The sequence below is a fragment of the Herpailurus yagouaroundi genome, unplaced genomic scaffold, assembly GCF_014898765.1.
Source record: "Herpailurus yagouaroundi ecotype Mexico unplaced genomic scaffold, PumYag 159, whole genome shotgun sequence".
Classification (NCBI taxonomy): domain Eukaryota; kingdom Metazoa; phylum Chordata; class Mammalia; order Carnivora; family Felidae; genus Herpailurus; species Herpailurus yagouaroundi.
This window is the reverse complement of record NW_024412400.1, coordinates 1354601-1371606: the sequence shown is the minus strand read 5'-3', so window position 1 is coordinate 1371606 and position 17006 is coordinate 1354601. Positions and strand designations below refer to the sequence as shown.

The following is a 17006-nucleotide window of genomic DNA, read 5'->3' as shown; positions in this document are numbered from 1 at the left end:
TAAAACTGCAGGCTTACAATAGAATGGGGATATTGTTGTCTGTAGAGAAAGGGCATCGGGGTAAGGAAGGAGGAGCAGTGCCCTTCCCAGGGGAGAGCGAGAATTTTTTTTTTTTTTTTTTTTTTCGGATCGGGAGAGCAATCCGTTCTTTACCATAGTCATCGCCTGTTGAATTCTTTCTGGACCATTTTGCAAAAACCTTCCTGCCTTTAAGTTGGACTTGGGATCTAGGAAAGTGACAGTCTGTTTTCCTGGTTGGGGTTGGGGGGAGGGCAGTGGGGGGTTCTTGGAGCTGTGCTGTTCCTGACAGTTGGACCAGGTACAATCAGATAGCTTCTTGGCGAGATCGGTTTCACGCTCAGTATTTGGGGAGAATTTAGCAGTAGGGTTCTTTATAGAGGTTTGAGGATATAGGACCTTTCAAATTGTCAGGTTACTTTTTTTCTCTTTTATAAAATTGAGTGCGTTCTCAGTCTTAGGAGCGGGTGGTAAAGCTGATTTAATGCGTTTCCCATCTTACCAGGTTTTAAGGTGAAGCATGGCTTACCAGTGATGGAACTGCAGATGTTGAGTATCCTGCTGAATTTTCACTACATTTCTTTCAAACATCAGACACTTCAGCTGAATTTTCACTACATTTCTTTCAAACATCAGATGCTTCAGTTCGGGTTCCTTGTACTGGGTTGGGACACTGTGTCTCAAATCAGTCTAATTTATCAGAATGTGTATTAGTGTGCTTTAAAGCCAGGAGCTGTCAAGGTTTATGTAATCAACTTATTAATTTATGATCTTATTACATTGCTTTCCAGATTTATAAAACCATTCCCTTAAGGAAATCTGTCTTCAACGTCTGCTTAAATATTTCTCTTGGAATTGGATTCCTGAGGAGGAATGCACTGTACAAGTGGTGATTTAAGCATACTAATTAGACAAGTTTCTGTAAAAAAAAAAAAAAGAAAAGAAAAAGAAAAATGCGTATTGATTCTTTTATCTGACTTTTGTATTGTCCCTATTTGGAAAATAGATGACATTCCCATTTTACAGAACTAGAAATGAAATTACATGACATTCCCAAGGTCACATATTGAAGCAGTGTAGTAACTGAAAAATTAAGTGCATGGTGCTAACTTTTCTTACATCTTCAAGGTTTTCTAGGCAGGGAACTTTGAGTGTCACCTTTGTCTTTTTAAAATCTGCGCAGTTTTTATATTTAGGCACAGAAATTATTCTCACCCTATTAATTTTTCACTATTAAGAGTAAACTTCAGTATTGTTGCAGTAAGATCCATTAGTTTAAAACCTACAAGAACTCAGAAGTTATCCTAATTTTTATTTTTCTGGAACAGAAATATAAATTGGACTTTATATTCAGATTTAATCCCATAGTCCTAAAAGGAAGGTTTTTGTATGTCCTTAGTCAAGTTGAGCGGCTTTCATGATACTTTTACTGGTCACCGGAAATAGTCTTTATCTAACCCTTACTGTGGGTGTTTGTTTCTGTCATACAGAAAGTGAAACTAAATGGGAAAGAAGTTACTTGTTTTTGGAGATAATTAAACAGCCATGGCTGTAGGAATTGATATAAATAAGGCCTGGTGTCTTCCCTGTAGCAGCTTGTCTGGGCCTAAGAGCTCAGTAGCTGCCCAGGAAGAAAAGGACACAAGTGAACTTTCCGCATGATCAGAATTTTAGGAATTAAAAACATAGATGAGGAACTTGCCCTGTTTTAACTGCATGCACGCTGTTTGCTTAACTAGGAGAAGACAGAGTTTTTAACCAAGATGCTTTTCTAATAAAACTGTTCTTCATAATTTAGGTATTATGTATGTGTGTGCAGGTAAATTCTTAGAGCAACTTAGGTGGAAAAGTTACTTGAGTAGATTCTGGAAGTTTTGAAGGTAAGCTTAACCTATGCTATATTCACGGCACCTTTGCATGCTTATTTTCGCAGCCCTGGGTTCTGGGCAGCAATATAAAATTGAGTAAAAACCGGTTCCTGCCTTTGGGAGCTTCCAGGCTGTCCGGGCCTCTGAAGTAAACGCTAACAATAGGATCCAACGACTGCTGTGCCGAGGCTTAGGCACAGCTCTGTAGAAGCACAAAGGTGGGAGCAAGGAACAGTCTGACTTGGGAATGCTTCACGGAGGAGGCCACGTTGAACTGGTCCTGAGGGACAGGTAGAGATCCCAGGCAGAGAAAAGGGGAAGGTGCTCAGAAGGTTCAGGGAGGATGAAAAGATAAGGTGGAGTGGTGGAGGAAGCACTGAGATCCGAGTGGGTGAAAGGGAGTGGAGGTAAAGACAGTTCTGGTTTTAAAGAATGTGAAGAGGAAGGGAGAAGCGTGGGCCAGGAGCTTTGGGCCTGGAGAGGGAAGGGTTTTGGTCTTTTGTTTTTGTTTAGAAACAGCTGGTGTAAAATCTCCCCGGCTTAATAGCCTCGCAAGGCACTGGAAGTGTGTTGTCTGCTCTGGCTGATCTGGAGCTTCGTTATTCACACTGGATTGTTTCCTCATCTGTTTTTCTGCACATCTGCCCTGGGCTGAGGCCTCCTGTCCCGTGGGAAACCATTTCTTGCCGGTGGTAGGGGAGGAGCCTGTCTAAAAGAGGGTTCCTGCCGTACCTTCCGTGAACATTTATTTCTCTGCTGCTTCCAGAACCTCCTGAGATCCTGCTTTGGCACCTCCAGCGCTTGGCCTCTGCTCAGGTAGGCTCTTCCTGTGACAAACCAGGCTGCTTTCTCTCTCCTGCTTGCACCCTCCAAAGTGCTGCCATGTGGCTGTACCATGGCAGTTACTTCAGAGTCCGTCACAGACCCTGTGCTGCGAGTTTTAGGTTCTGCAGCGTCTCTAGGCTCAAAACAGGTTTGGGTCTATCTAAATACCCCCTCGGCTGTGTATTGGCCTGGAAATGTCATGTAGGTTATCAAGTCTGTGCTCCAGAAGCGTGGGTTACAGGTCATAGAAATGGTCAGATCATAGGCTCCCTGGGCCTCAGGGTCTCCTTGTCGACATGCAGTTATTTTTCTCAAACTGAGAAGACTCAGCTTCTGGAAGGCAGAGACCACTTCTTTGATTTCAGCATACCCGGACCGAAGTAATGCCTCATGCATAGTCCGTGTACCCAAGTGGTGTCTTGGTGAAAAAACTTCAAAACTCCAAACTTTAGTTTGTGGGTTTTTATCATCCTGTTACCAGCCATTGTAATACAGCTGGGCTAAATTTAAATTGTTTTTCAGTCATAGAATTTTGGAGCTGAAGGCAAGCCTTCACTTGCTGCCAGCATGTAGTACACGCTCAGGAAATGTTTGTTCCCGTCCTGCGCGTTTCCCGTCTGAGTGAATGGCACCACTTTTGCTACCCCTCTCCACCAGAACCGTTCCGGATTTCCCTTTTTGCTTCCCCTCACCCCACGCATTGAGCTCTTGGCTTCTGCTTCCTGAGTGGGTCTCCTCCATTACATCCTCGTCATCACTGCCCGCACATTGGCGGCCTTCATGTTTAGGTCAGTAAGCGATCAGTAAGCGATCATCTACCTGGAGACGTTTTCAGTAGTCCCCCCAGCTGTAGCCTTGCCCTGCCAGTCTGGTCGTCACTTTGCTGCCAGAGGGGTGTGTGTAACTGTCATCTCTGATTGTCATTCCCCTGCACACGATTCTTCTTTGGCCTCTTAGTGCCAGCTTTCGTTTGTTCGCTTAATAGTATGAATCTCTCTCTTTTGGGTAGACGCCCTACTGGGCAGGCCCTGGAATACAGACCGGAATAAAATGGACGTGGGCCTTAACGCGGACTGAAGTTCTCATTTAGCTGAGTGGAGACACAGATTGTTACTCACATAATCACCTGAGTAACTATAACCGCAGTTGTGATAAGGGCCCTGATGGGAGAGGGCACGGGAGCTGGTGTGTGGGGGTGGGCGGAGGGCAAGGACACGCTCAGGAGGGTTGACCTTAAGCTGGGCCCTGAAGCACGGTAAGGGCTCACCAGACTTGAGGAACCGCGGCTGATTTGCTTGGAATACGAGGCCCTTTGGGTATCTGGCCTCTGCCTGCCTGTCTGATCTCGTCTCCCATGCTCTGCATGCATTATTGCCCCGGTCACCGTAAGCTCTCTGAGGTTTCTCTTCTGAAAAGCCTCTTCCCCGTCGTCACCAATTTCGCTTCTTGGCTCAGATGAGAAAATGAGTGTCTCTGAGACGCCTCCTGAATGAACTCTCCAAGGTAGCTTTTGGGAAAGGGACGCCTCTTGTAGCGTATCTGTCCCTGTAAGAGATTGCACAGACCTCGTGGCAGTGATCGTCCTGGTATGTGCAGTAGAGGCGTCTAGTTAGGGGGGTAACTAGGGCCTGTTAGGGGATATCAAAAGAAGGTGGGGAGCTAAGTATATAACCCCTCTGAGATGTCAGAGTCTCCTGGGAGGAAGGCCAGTTCTGAAAAGTTGGAGGAAAAACAGTGGGTGATTTTGATCCTACTCGCATCCTGCTAATATGTATTATCCCACTTAACCTTCATAATAACTGTCCAAGGTGGTGATTATCTTTGTTTTATAGATTGAGATGTACCTATTCATAGAAGTTGAGTAACTTCCTGGGCTCCAGATTCTGTGGTACTCTTTCTGTTGCTATGATGCCGCTGCTCACATCTGCTGAATAAATGAATTTTGATCATTGTTAAAGTGCACCTCTGTGGTGAGGATTATGAGAAAGGTTGACCAGGGGCGCCTGGGTGGTTACGTGTCCGACTTCGGCTCAGGTCACACGGCCCACGACTTCGAGCCCCATGTTGGGCTCTGTGCTGACAGCTCAGAACCTGCTTCACATTCTGTGTCTCCCTCACTCTCTGCCCCTCCCCAGCTCACGCTCTGTCTCTCCCCTTGAAAAATAAATAAATCATTAAAAAAAAAAAAAAAAAAAAAAAAAGGTTGACCATGTGGTAGTTTGAAATGTTGAAACTTAGGATACCCTCCCAGCTCCTCTCTGATGTTCCTCCTGCTCTGTGTACACACCTCTTAGGCCAGTATATTGTCTTTATATTGCATAGCTAGGGGGAAATGTTTGAATAATAAGCTGGGTTGAATACGTATTCATCCGGGGTGCCTGGGTGGCTCAGTCCATTAAGCATCCGACCTTGGCCCAGGTCATGATCTCACGGTTCGTGGGTTCGAGCCCCGCGTCAGGCTCTGTACTGACAGCTCAGAGCCTGGAGCCTGCTTCGGATTCTGTGTCTCCCTCTCTGTCTCTTTGCCCCTCCCTAGCTCGCTCGCTCGCTCGCTCGCTCTCTGTCAGAAATAAACTTTAAAAAAAAAATTAAAAAAATACATATTCATTTGTGTTGGTTTTTCTTTATTAGAGAGGTTATGTTTTAGATAATGTAGGTTTTACTCTTGCAGTGTAACTTACCTAGATAAAGTTCATTTCAGATTTAGGACGATATACTAACGAATATTCACGGAGAGATTATGAAGCTGGAGTGTACTGTTCATGGATCTCTTTTTAAAATAGTCATAATACTCTATAGCCTTTTATATAACAGTGGACAAAAGCAGAGTGATTGAATTTTAAAGTAAAGTTTGGCTTTCTGTTTTACCTCATTTTCTACAAGTGAAGCAGTTCTCTCGTTATTGGCGTAAAGTATTATGTGTACTAAAGAAAATGTGGAGTGAGAATATTCATTCAGTCTCCATTTCAGGGCTTGATTTTGTCCTCTGCTCTCCTGTTTTATGGGTATTTGCTAATCCTCTTTCAAAGGAAAATGCTTTTTCAGAAACAAATGGAGAGAATGTAATTTGCAAAGTATATTAAAATTGCGTTTCGGAAAGGATACAATTTTTAAGCAGAAAATAGAACCTCCTAAATTTATCTGAATTACTTATTTTGTGTTGGCTGTTCTGTGCCACTGGCTGTTCTTGCCATCGCAAAATTGTGTGTAAACTCTAAGGTGAAGTTATTTTTAAGGTGCCATTCCATTTTTACATGATCAGTAAATATCTCAGTCTGTCTTTTGAATAGTTATTTGCCTGTAATTTCATTTCTTAAAAAGAAGTTTCAAGAAGTCTGTAATGGAATTATTTGTTAATGATGTTTATTAGCTAAGTCTTTGGTGATGTTAGGGAATTTCCTCCATTTAATTGATTGCCGGGCTAGGTAAGTAGCTTAACATATCAGAATTAGAGGAATGCGAGAAATACCAAAATAGATTTTTTTTATGTTTTTACTTTTTTAAGTGTCTGTTTTATTTTTGAGAGAGAAAGCACGTCCACACGTCCACACATGAGTGGGGGAGGGGCAGAGAGAGAGGAGGGAGACAGAAGATCCGAAGCCGGTTCTGTGCTGACAGCAGAGAGCCAGATTCGGAGCTTGAACTCACCAACTGGGAGATCATGACCTGAGCCGAAGTTGGACACTCAACCGACTGAGCTACTCAGCCACCCCAAAATAGACTTATTTTGGAATTAGGAAGGCCTAGGTAAAAGGGAAGTCTCGTATTGTTGCAGGAAAAAATGGAGGACCCAAGAGTCAGTGGAACCTGGAGCCCAACCTAGGCAGCTCTTTCCTGGGTGTAGGACTGGGGCAAAGAAGTCCTTTTCTTCTTTGGTCCTGCTTTCTCATCTGTAAAAATGGGTGTGATATTTCTATTACATTGCTGATTGTGAGGAATAAGTGATGAAACAAATGTAGAGTCCACTACCTACATAGATCCCCAGAAATGACATTGTTTACTCTTTTTGAGACCTGCGTTACCACAAACCTGGAATTCTGAAAGGAGCAGTTGTGGCAGTAAAAGACATTTTTAAAATTTGAAATGAAACAAAGTCAACTGTGGTTTTGTTATGGACAGGACTCATATCTGTATCATCGTATTTAGGTTAGTAGTAGATTTTTAGGATGGGAATATGGTTGATAATGAGAGATCTAATCTAAGTCAAAACAAAAACTGCTGTTTTATCGAACTGTGAAGTGGACAGTGAGCTTTTAAAATTGGCTTAAATCCTCTAATGACCGTATTTGTGTGTTGCTTTTATGGTACTATCTAGAGTTTTACTCTTCTGCGGAGACCTCTTATCAGCTTTGTGATTAGAAGCTGCCTCTGTGCGTTTTTAACTCTTTAGTGACACTTTAACGAAACGAGTGTAATTCAGAGATAGATATATGGCGAATTATTGAGTGTGGCAAGTTTTCCATTAGTTTTGAGAAAGTAAGGGTTCATCACAGTTGCCTAAATGGTAAGCCATTAGGTCTTTTTCAGGATTAGCCTTCTTAACCCTGCTGACTTATCTCACGTCTACCCCAAATCATAACTTCGCCCAAGCTGATACTGTCCTTTCTGAAACCAGCCGTATGCACGCTCTGCTGTTTCTTTCCCCCAGTTTTGAGAATGGTGTTCCACTGCTCCCTGTTCAAGGGTAAGCTCTGGTCTGTGGGCTGCCCTGTCTTTGGGATCCTGCCTTCTCAGAGTCCTCTACTCTTCCTTTGGCACGCCTCACCCAGACTAACCTGTGTAGTTATGTATCTTTTTATATGTAGATAACTTATTTGTGAAATATCCTACACAATTAGGGCTCAAATATTTGCTAATGAAAATAGGCTCAGTGTTCCTCTTCTTTCCTCGCCTGAAGGAATTGCATACCTTGTCCCACAAGGGAAGCAAAATATTTCCTTGAATATGTCTTGTTTATTAAGATGACATAAATAGATTTTGGACAATATGTTTTTAGGGGAATTAGTCTTTTCATAGATCTTAGTGGAAAAGTAAATTGGATAATTGTTTACAAAAAAGTGAAAATTAAAGTTTTTTATATAATGTTTATTTTTTTATTTTTGAGAGAGAGACAGAGGAGGGTAAGTGTGGGAGGGGCAGAGAGAGAGGGAGAAACAGAATCCGAAGCAGGCTCCAGGCTCCAGGCTCCAGGCTCCGAGCTGTCAGCACAGAGCCTGATGCGTGGCTCGAACTCACGGGCTGTGAGATCATGACCTGAGCTCAGGAGTCAGACGCTCAACCGACTGAGCCACCCAGGAGCCTCCCCAAAAGTCAAAATTTTAATAACCTCTGTCTTTTTTAGGTTATAAAAGCAGCACACGCTCACTGCCAAAAATTTGAAAAGAACAGAAAAACATAAAGAGAAAAAAATTCTGTAATCTTACCATCTTAACATTTTGGTATTTTTAAAATATATATGCAGACAAATTATACGCTTAAAAAATTGAGATCATATGCCATGAAATTTGGCATATGAATTTTCTTACTTAACATTTTATTGTGAGAATTTCCCATGAGATTAAATAGCCTGAAAATATGACTGCATAGTGTTAATGGTAGGTATACTGTGATTTATTTAATTGTTTTCTTACTGTAGACCTTTAGGTTATTTAATTTTTTTGCATACATAAATATCATTGAACATTGTTAACTGTAAAAATTTTCAACATCTTCTTTCCTTTAAGATGTATATCTAGTAGTGAGATTATTAAATCAAGGGTATTATTTTAAGGTTCTTGATACATGTTTTACCACACTGCTTTTCAGAAATCAGATAATTTGCAGACTTAACAATGTAAAAGCACCTCAAATGATTCAGTCTTTTTTTTTTTTAATGTTTATTTTCGAGAGAGGGAGGGAGAGAGAGGGGCAGAACATGAGTGGGGGAGGGGCAGAGAGAGAGAAAGAGAGGAAGACACAGAATCCAAAGCAGGCTCCAGGCTCTGAGTTGTCAGCACGGAGCCCGACGTGGGGCTCGAACCCATGAACTGCGAGGTCATGACCTGAGCCGAAGCGGATACTGAACTGATTGAGCCACCCAGGCGCCCTTCAAATGATTGTCTTTTAAGCAAAAGTAAGTGAAATGTTAGATACCAGTATTTTTGTTTATAGATTAGTTTACTTTTTTCTGTTCCAGTATTCTTTTTTGCCCATTTTTTTTTTTTAATGAGCATCTTCATCATGATATCAGCAAGGAAAGAAAAAGATGACAGGATTTTGACAGCATTAATAAAAATTTGGAGGAGAGATTTAGATTACTAAGTTTTTAAATTCTCCCAACTTCCACTTTCATTGTTTTCCTGGCAACAAGGAGTAATTGTGAGTTGCCTTTATTTATTTTGGAGTAACTTTTACATACCAGCTTTCGCTTAAGTCACTATGTGTTATGTGAGCACTTTTATACCAGGCTGTCACCAGAAATGGTGACACACTTAGCATTTTTCATCATTTTAACAAGAGGCAGATTCTGTTTCGGAATTTGGAACTTACTGTCTGCACTGCTGGTCCGAGTTTTGTGGCTTGAATGTTAACCCCTTTCTCTTTGCAAATAGTTAGTACTACTCTATATCAGTTAATAAATTGCCTGACTACTGGATACATTAAAATTCCTTGATGTATCCTGGACCATTGCTTGTTTCACTTAGGGAAAGTAAAATTACGTGAGTCAGTGCTTCCTGAGATCGATCTGCACTGGTGACCCAGTCACTGCCTGAAGAGCAGAGCAGTCCTTTTAGCCTGCCGGTCCTAGTCACCTCAGTTGCCCCTGAGGTGTCCGTTAAAAGTGACCACTTGGAAGAAAACTTGCAGAATAGTAGGCGGTTACCTTCCCTTGGAAAATACTTTCCTACACATTTGGAGGTATAATTTTGCCTACTTGGACATTTCTGATAATAAATAACTTAACCTTTGAATTTATAGTTCTATCTCGAGTCCATCCGGTGAGTGCAGACTGGTGACCACATAATGCTACATGAGAACCATGTGGTAATATCAAGCTGATCAGTGAAAAACTCTGGATCCTTCCGTAACTAAGGACCACTTGACCTATTTGTGATTTCTTCATCTTTGATTTATGGCTTATATTGGTAACTCCCAGGAGGAGGAGCGCTATTCTAGAAATGTGGAATATTGTTTACTTTGGATAAACGGAACAGCGGTGGCAACTGCGTGTAGAGTTGTGTTTATTTTGCTTGACCTGGGGGTTCCTGATATTCTCAGAGGATTTAGTCTACTCTCTTCTCTTCAGCCTATGCCATTTTTGTTACGGGTATCTTTGAAATTTTAGCAGTGAGATCAGTGTGGTAGTACTCATCGAGAGTCAGTTCTCCACTTGCGTTAATTTTTCTATAAACATACAGGTTAGCCTAGTATTTTCCATGAGGAAAAATTATAGTTTTCATTTTTGGTATCTATGAAAGATACCAGATGATTTTCGTATGTAACAAGCTTAAATGCAGTTTTAGTGTGGCTTTGCAAAACTCATCTTTCAGTTATCTGTATTAGAGGGAGAGCATTGGTACGGGTTTTTTTTTTTTTTTTGTTTTTTTTTTTTTTTTTTTTTAAGCATTTAATTTGGGAGGTTTTTGTGTATGTAACTGCTGGTGGTCTGCTTTTAGGAGGAAATTTACAATATCCCAAGTAAACTGCGGAGAGGCAGTAGAAGTAGCCTAATTCACGCCTGTGGCCCTTTCATTTCCAGTCCCCTGCTTATGCCATGGGTGGCGGTGTTCAGTGTGCTGTTTGTCCTTCCCTCTCCCGGTGGGGGGAGGTGTGAGTAGTGTGTCCGTGTGTCCGTTTGGCATACAGACCACACCGTAGTGGTGGTGATGTCCATGCAGATCTCCAGTCTGAAAGTGAATTTGACCGGCAAAACGGGGTGACTTCCAAATGACAGTTGGTTTAACAGAGGCTGGGTCTACACCTGGCTTCAGCAGCTTGCAACATGTGTGCAGGGCCACCAGGGCCACCCACACTTCCTTCCTCTTCTCCAGCCACAGCCGCACACTTCAGTTTGCTTCTCTTTAGCTGGGAGAACATCAGTGTATTCTTGCAACACGTACTGGTAGTTGTTTCTCAAACGTGAATTTCCATATTAGAAACGCCCTGAGGCTAGTTGGCCTGTTTCATTCTGGTCCAGCCCAGTTATGTGCATGTGGAAGCGTATGCTAAGCAAGACCGCTTTAGAAGGGCCTCACTTAGTGGTCTTGCTGTTTTAAAAGATACCATCTTTATTGCGTAGTCGTTAAAAATATTGACGTAGAAGGATTGAGTGCAGTGGGAAAATATTGATCATATGAAGTAGAGGAAGAAGTTGCGAGACTTCACATCCAGTATCTTAGCTTTGTAAGAAGCATAGGTATGAAGAATATATACTCAAAGATGAAGAGAGGTCATCCTGGATGAAAGTATGAGGTGAATGGGGGCGCCTGGGTGGTTCAGTCGGTTAAGCGTCCGACTCTTGGTTTCGGCTCAGGTCATGATCTCAACGGTGAGTTTGAGCCTGTGTTGGGCTCTGTGCTGGCAGTGTGGAACCTGCTTAGGATCCTCTCTCTCCCTCTCTTTCTGCACCTCCCCTGCTCTCTCGCTCTCTCTCTCAAGATAAATAAACTTAAAAAAAAGTTAAATTAAAAAAAGAAAGTATAAGGTGATTTTTTCTTCCTATATTGTGCTTTTCTGCATTTTCCAAATTTTCTAAAGTGAATTTGTATCAACTTGTAGAGAGAAATACTTTTAAGATGGTTGTAAACCTCTCTCTCTCTTTGTGTCTGTCTGTATTCCATTTTATAAAAAAAATTTGTTCCTTGGCATATATTATACTTAGAAAATAATTTGAACGGCTTTGTACCAAACTGCTAACAGAGATTGTCTCAGTAGAAAATTGGATGATTTGTTTTTTAAAATTTTTTTTTTCAACTTTTTAAATTTATTTTTGGGACAGAGAGAGACAGAGCATGAACGGGGGAGGGGCAGAGAGAGAGGGAGACACAGAATCGGAAACAGGCTCCAGGCTCCGAGCCATCAGCCCAGAGCCTGACGCGGGGCTCGAACTCCCGGACCGCGAGATCGTGACTTGGCTGAAGTCGGATGCTTAACCGACTGCGCCACCCAGGCGCCCCGAAAATTGGATGATTTGTAAAAAGAAATTCTTTTTGTCAGTTTATATGTTCTAATTGTATTTTTCCCTATATTGTACAGATATTTCTTTCATAACTTCATAATTGAAGCAAAATATTAAAAGGAAAGTGCTATGTCAAGTGAAAAAAGTAGGCTCCAAGATATAAAGTTATGTGTAGAATGATCACACCTTTGAAAACAAAGAAGAAACTGTATAAATATTTGCAGAAAGATTGCCAAAATGTTAATGGCGCTGATCTTCAGTGGTACAACTACGGATGCCTTTTAATTCTTCCTGCTTCCTAGTCTATATGTTCTAGATTCTCTGTGAGAATATATTACTTTCGGGGAAAAAAATGTAAAGGAACATTTAGTTCTTTTTGAAAGGGTAGACTTGAAAGAAGGTCCTCTTGATATTTCAAAAGCCAATAGTTAGATTTTGTGGGATTTTTTTGGAAAAATTATCAGGCTTTGATGCCCAACTAGAGATATTATTTTCTTTGCATTACAGTCTTACATCCATCATTTTCAGTTTAATATGTTTTAGGAAACTGGACAGCTCCGTAAATTCATTCTCTCGCGGTAGGGTGGAACAGTAAAAGAATTTCTATTTGGACGAAGGAGAACACCATCGTTTTAATAACGGTGGTGGTGGTGGTAGCTAGTGTTTACTGCTTCCTCTGTGTCAGGCTTAATTGCAAACCTTTTTCCTGTACTAACTCATTTAATTCTCCCCACAACCTGTGAACTTGTACTCTTACTACTAACATTTCCTACTGGGGAAACTGATCATACAGGGAGGTCAGCTTTTGTTCAGGGCCCATGGCTACTGATAGGGGAGCTGGGTTTCAGATCCGGTCCTCGGCGCTCCGAACCAGTGTTCGGCCACACTGGACTACCACACTGCCTTGCCTAGAGGGCTGGATGAGACGGGCTGGTGGAGAGAGGTGAGCAAGGGTAATGGCAGGAGCTGCCGTATCCTTCTTGGAGCTGAGGGAGCAGGTAAGCGTTCCAGGGTTTACCTGTCTCTAGACGAGGCCCTATGTGTGAGCTTAAGGGTTACCTGGATGCTCACCTTCGGTGTGTTGTGTAAATCGCCTTGGCCTAGTGTGAATGCTTAGGCCTTTCAGTATTTGTGGGATATTTCAGTGTTGTGGAGAGTACCGTGAGGCACCTCTGCCAGTATGCCACCGCCTTACTATCAGTGCCCTGTGTTCGTAGTGATAGTTTCTTTTTTCCTATCGAATGAAAGCCTCCGTGTGAAGGTGTTTTGTGTGTTCCCAGGTGCTGGCATTATAATTGATTTCTGCTGGCCTGCTAGAAGATTGTATGTTGTGAAGGTCGCCCTCTTTGGCTGTTGGAGTGAGTGTTTCATGATCCGGCAGGGGCTCCTGCAGGCAGGCTGGGCTTGGAAACCGGGCTGGGCAGGATTGGAGCTGCCTCCTGCTGCTTACTGGGCAAGTCAAGCAAGCCTCATTGCGCCTAGCTTGCAGGCTCTTGGTTTCGATTCAGTGAAATGTGGATTTGGAGCCTGTTACCCAGGAAGCATTTAGAAAATGGTGAATTCACTGTTTATTATTATTACTTCCTCCTCCTTCTAGTAGAATCTGTCTGACCTGGCCGCCTGGAACAATCTCTGTTTATGTGTTCACTGTTAAATTTCTGTTTCCTCAAGATTCTTTGAATGGGTTGTAATTCACGGAGGGGAGAAAGATCCTGGGATGCTGGGTCACTAAAGACAAATTTGCCATTTTTATGTCTGTCTGGATCCAGCCTTAGAATGTGTATTTTGAGTCTAAGCAAAGTTAAAACAAATAGAACTAAACTAAAATCTCCTTCTGTGTTTTCCTTTAGGAAAAAGAAGCAACTAACAAAACACAGTGGTAACAAGGATTATTCAGTATGCGGGTTTGTAGGATATGTCCTGGAGCCACCAGAGGCACCTGCACTCTGTATAAGCCACCTCTTAACATTCAGCGTTGATGTTCAGCATGACTTTCAGGCCCTGCAAGGTCCTCAAAGATCGAAAAACAATGTAGTTACTTCCTGTGCGAACACAAAATGTACTTGATGGTAGGGTTGCACAGTAGGCTAATACTTAAAAGAGATGATCAGTAACGAGGATGTTTTTCCTTTCAACCTTCAGTTAATCATAATGTCCTGGTTTTTGGTAAACCGCTGTGGTTTCATAGACACTGTGGGTACGAAACGAAGTACAAAAAGAGTAAATTCCTTGGTAGTGAAAATGATTATTTTTTCACTACAAGGTAGCCTCATCATGAAGAGACCCTGTTAGATTCTTTCCCATGAACTTGCTAGTGGATTAAAAACTATTTTCATTGTACCCTTTTGCTGGCACAGTTCTGGGAAGAGAAACTGCAGAGTGTTAATTGTAATTGTTTCTGGGTGTCAGAGACCCTGAAAAACTACTTTTTTCCCCCTCATTTACGTACACATTACTTTTGTAACAAGACAAAGTGAATGACCTAATTAATTTAATTAAAATTTAATTTAAATTCAGATTTATTTCTAAAATCTGATTTATATGCCATTAAACAAGAATACATCTAAACTAAAGGGATGAGAAAAACAAATATTATATCACTTGAGGGCAGCCTAAAAGTTGTTTTGAAAGCTTAAGTTGCATTTGCCAGCTTGTGACTTAATAGACTGAGGTAGAACTTTAAGAATAATTACTGCCCTTATAATTAATCAAAATTAAAGATACAAAGATAGTTTTCTGCCCCCTGGAGTTAGCTTAGAGTTGCTATTTTTGAAAATTAAATATGCCCGAATTAAACTTTCTTTGGGGGAACTACTGTCCAAATAAAGCAACATCTTTCCACTTGGATTTTCCTGTTAATCTTGTCATTAAAATTATTAGCTTATATGACAAGATAATACTCAGTGTAGAAGAAATTTGCTTTTTCTCCAACACCTGTGTGTAGTACTGTTGGTTTCTTATTTTAAAAATCTTTATAGAATAAACGGGATTAATCATTTAGATTGCAGAAACAGTGTAGATAGTGGTTAAAAGCACAGAGTTTGATGTCAGGGGGTCCTGGGTTTGAATCCTAGTCTTACATACAGACCTGGTAGCCTGTGCCAAGTGACTGACCATTTCTGTGCCTCAAAATGGGGCTAATAATCCCTATTTCTGAGGGCAGTTGTAAGAATTAAATGAGGATGATGTAAAGAGTTTGGTATATGAGTGAGATATTATACATACTCAGTAAGTGGTAACTTATATTTATTATTATGGTAATTACTAAAATATAAAAAACATTAATAAACATACTAACAGCTAATATAGATATTTGAGGGTGGCTTCAGATAGGTGTTTCAGATAATTTCAGTTTGCATGTGGGAATGACTTTATGCCTCTTTTATAGTTGGTACTTTAACTCTCCAGATACTACCCTAAGCACAACATCATTTAGTGTGATTAAATGTTTATAAAGAGCGTGGGCTTTGAAATAAGAACAGTTTGAATCATAGTTGCAGCACTTTGATTCATTTTACACAAATACGTATAATAGGTTTTTAATGTTCGCTTTTTCTCTGTTCTTTTAAGCAAAAATGAGATTGAAAGAATGTAATGCTAGTGCTTTTTAAAAAAACACCTTGTTCTATGTACGATTTACTTTTTTGGGATGTTTTCATCTAAGTGGGAGTAAATGATGTAACTACTGTTCTTAATAAAACAACTGGAAACATGAAAGTATATACTGGGAGCATTAGAAGAGACTTTGCAGAAGGGAAGGGTTGTATGCACTCATGGGAGAGAGCTAGTCTTGGCAGATGGCTGTATTCCTCATTGGATTTTACAATAATTCTATTAAATTTTGGTCAGAAAAAATAATAGTGGGAGTTGAATTTGTGAGATTTAAAGTGATGTCTTAATTTGTCTGATTTTATACATTTGTTTTTCTGAAGGTCATTTATAAGAGTTGATTTCTGTATTTAGAGTTTACATAATAAAGGTTTAGAATCTTAAATGCCATGTGAGATATGGTCTTTAAAACCAAAGGATCTTTAAGATGGTTTAAGACTGCATCCTTGTTTGGGGTGCCTGGGTAGCTCAGTCAGTTAAGCATCCGACTTCGACTCAGGTCACGATCTCCCGGTTTGTGAGTCTGAGCTCCACGTCGGGCTCTGTGCTGACAGCTCAGATCCTGGAGCCTGCTTCGGATTCTGTGTCTCCTCCTCTCTCTGCCCCTCCCCTGCTCATGCTCTGTCTCTCTCTGTCTCTCAGTAATAAATAAACGTTAAAAAAAAAAAATTAAAAAAAACGCATGCTTGTTTGTTTTTGAACTATAAACAGATTGTGGTGAGTTTGGTTTGACAGTGTGAAGACTAATAGAGGCATAACTGATAAGTACAAAGACCGAGTACCAGTCAGCAAACATTTATTAAGCACCTACTGTGTGTCAGTTGCCGTTCTAGGCACTAGTGACACAAGAGCAAACAATTGGCATGTAAACATTTTGGAAAGAAGTTGAATTTCAAAATGTAACAAAATATTGACTACCTGTTATATGTAAAACACTGTTTAGGGGAGGGGAGGGTAGAAGGAAAAAAATAGAACGTTAGAGTTCTCAAGAACCTTACGGTCTTAGGAGGGAAATGGTGTATACGAAAATCTGTAGAGTAAGACCTCATGGGCTGGTGGTGTCCAAGCTGCTGTGGAGATAACGGAGAAGGGAAGGGAATTCCAGCTGGAATTCTAACTAGAGGAGGCCTCACTAAAGGGATTTTTTTGGTACTTACAGGAAATAGTGCTAGTTTTGAAATAACAGGAAAAAGTTGTTGGGTTTCTGTCCAAATGTTTATTCTCTTTTCCCTTTTGTCAATTCTTGCCTTGTTTTTTAAGACACTAATTGAAATTACTTTGGGGGAAAAATTTTTTTTAAACATAGTTTATCAAACTTGCCAGGTTTCTTATTTCTGACATCACCAAAAACTTGTTTCAACAAGTCAGGTTTTTTTTTTCAGTTTGCAAAATTTAATATGGTTTTAAAATTCTCAGCCGTTGTAATATAAACCCAAAATATATAAACAGGTTGTTATATGGCCCTTACTCATTTTATGTCTCAATTTATTTACTTCAGGCTTCTCTTAAAAAAAAAAAAAAAAAGTAAG

General features: G+C 40.8%; 1 protein-coding gene across 1 annotated transcript in view; it reads left to right on the top strand.

The window, feature by feature from the left end:
• SNRK (SNF related kinase) overlaps positions 1-17006 on the top strand; it is a 70879-nt gene that overhangs the window by 659 nt on the left and 53214 nt on the right. The window lies entirely within an intron of this gene.